We start from the raw sequence: 3,001 nt of genomic DNA on the forward strand, positions 1-3,001 counted from the left end.
AGAGACATACACATTTATATGATCTCTCTCTCTATATATAAATATATCTCTTTATATATATACACACATATATATGTGTGTTTGTGTAACATGTGTGTGTGCATATGAATGTGTGCACACGTGTGTGTGTGTGTGTGTGTGTGTAATGGAGCACAACTCAACCTTAAAGAAAGAGCATGAGCTGGGCAGTGATGGAGCATGCCTTTGATCCCAGCACTTGGGAGGCAGAGACAGGTGGATTTCTGAGTTCGAGGCCAGCCTGGTCTACAAAGTGAGTTAGTTCCAGGACAGCCAGGGCCACACAGAGAAACCCTGTCTCAAAAAACTAACTAACTAAATTTAAAATAGTAAATAAAATTAAAATAAATAAATAAAATTTAAATAAATAAATAAATTAATTAATTAAAAAAAAAAAAAAAGAGGGAGAGGATGGCCCTGTCATTTGTCACATGACAGATGGGACTCTGGAGGGTAGCATACTAAATGAAATAAACTAGACATAGCACCTCAGGTTTAAATGTCTCAAAACAGGTAGGGTTCACCATCTGGGATAGCTCAAAGTGATATCTTAAGCAGAAGACCAAGGGAAAGATGAATTAGCTTCCTAATGAGTCATTTCTTGCCCAGAGATGCAAATTCTGTGATAAAGATAGTTGTGGTGTGAGCTTGGCCAAGTGCCGTACAGATGATCTAAAGGCCCTTCCCTGATCAAAGCTCAATGTGATGATGGACAGCTGCAATGTTCTAGACTTATCCTAGAGGGAAGGAAAAACAGTGGGAGCCGTACAGGCTGGCTGCGAAAGAGAGACATCACAGACAAGAACGGTGCCAGCTGCCAACAGGAAAGTCATTATGATAGAGACAGGCAGGTGGGTGCCAGGCACAGGTAGGCCTTGGGCCAAGATGCCTGAGGCTCCTCTGTAACACCAAGCAGTCTTCTGAGAGGAGACAGCCAAACATGGATTAGTCAGGAGAGAGGCAAGGAAGAAGGTTCTGGAAGAAAGCCACGTAAAAGGAAGATGAGGAAGTCTGTTTTTTCAGCTCCAGAGGAGCATGCCCAAAACAAAGAAGGGAGATGGACTTTGTAGGAGGTGGAGAAAGTGAAGACCTCACATCCTATAATAACAAACTGTGGCTAAGGATGAAGGAGAAGGATGTTTGGCAATCAGTGTTGGCAGCAGGAAGAGGAAGCTTTCCCCAGTGCTCTGCAGCTATGGTCAGTGCCATACAAAGAGACATAAGATAACCCATTCCTTGTGCCAGGGCTTCTAAGGAGTGGTAGGGCAGCAGATAGTTTGTTTAGTTGTCCTTCTACAATCCAGGAACCTGTGGAAGTCTTTTGTACAACCCAGAGGATGAATGAAACGCTCTTCTGATGCTGACCTTATCGCTCTCCCAACTGCCGTCACATCTCTGTATTCCCAATGAGCCTGACTCTTACAAAAACTGGGTGCCCACAGTGGGCTTCCTTACCACCAGCTCTTGGCATGGTTCAGAAGAGAGGAGATAGAACAGGAAGTAGGGGAGGGCTGGGGACACATGTGGCCCCTCTGAGGCCGTCTGTTCATCTGTAAAATGGAGAAGAAGGAACAGCCTGTCTCGTGAACTTCTTGATGCTTCTAAGATCCTACAACCTACAAGGGACCTGCAAGGGACCATCATGGACTCAAGGACATGTATGGCAGTTTCCAGAGAAATGAGGAACTTGCTGAGGGAGCCAGCCAGCTTTTCCCTGGTGCCCCCGTTTTCTTGCTTTAAGATCAACCAGCGTGCCTTCATAATATCTATATTCTTAGTCTCAAATGGGAACAACGGTTTAAACTTTTCTATTGGTAGAGTGATGCTTAAAGAAGCAAGATTGTCACTTTCCCTAGTGAGGATAAGTAGGGATAGACTTCTCAATGAATGAAGGGGGCTGGAAGGAGTCTTTCAATAGCCTACAACCCCTCACACAAGCACCATGTTTCAGGAACAGGTCTGCCGTGTAAAGAAGAATCTGTCTAGGGGAGGCCCAGGACACAAGAATCCCTTGGGAATAGGTTGGATTCTTTGTACAATGATAAGGTGCTCATAGTTTAGTAACTACATTTAAAAATTTCATTTGTCAGGCCTGTGAGGTAGTGTGTGTTCTCACATGCGTGTGTGTGTGTGTGTGTGTGTGTGTGCGTGTGCATGTGCGTGTGTGTGTGCGTGTGCGTGTGTGTGTGTGTGTAGAGTGCATGTGTGGAGGGTCAGAGGATAACTTGTAGAACTTGAGTCTCTTCTTCTACTATGTGGGTTCTTGGGTTTGAACTTGGAGTGTCAGGCTTGGCAGCAAGTGCATTTCCCTGCTGAGCTTCTCCCTAGCAGTGAGGCCACTTTAAATCACGCAGGAAGGATGGCTCCTAGTCACATTATATTGTATTTTTCCTGATATTGCTGCTCTGTGAGTGATCTATAAAGTGGTCTGTGAAGCCAGATTTTGTGGCACAGGGTTTTGGCTCCAACTACTTTGGAGGCTGAGGTACAATGTTCACAAGTTCAAGACCACCATAGATAACATAGTGAGTCCTTGCCTCAAAATAAAAAGCAATGTGTGTGTGTGTGTGTGTGTGTGTGTGTGTGTGTGTGTGTAGTGTGCCTGAAGATATAGATCAGTGGTAACAGCAGCTTTCCTTGATTAAATTCCTCACCAACACACACACACACACACACACACACACACACACACACACACACACACACTAAATTAATCTAAAATAAAAAATAAAGTGGTTTGTATTTCAATAAAAGGTAGAAAACAGATATTCCAAAAATGTCAGCAGTCACTTTGAAAGTATCTCGTGAGGGCCCAAACTGCTCTGTGAGCCTCACTCCGTGCATTCAAACCCCAGAGTGCTAGTTTCTGTAGATCTCATGCCTCCTGCCAATGCCTCAGAGCAACCTGTGTTCTGTTTGTAGGTTTATTTTCGGCTGTCTCAAAAAAAAAAAAAAAAAAAAAAAAAAAAAAAAAAAAAAAAAA

Source organism: Mus pahari, chromosome 1, assembly GCF_900095145.1.
Source record: "Mus pahari chromosome 1, PAHARI_EIJ_v1.1, whole genome shotgun sequence".
Classification (NCBI taxonomy): Eukaryota; Metazoa; Chordata; class Mammalia; order Rodentia; family Muridae; genus Mus; species Mus pahari.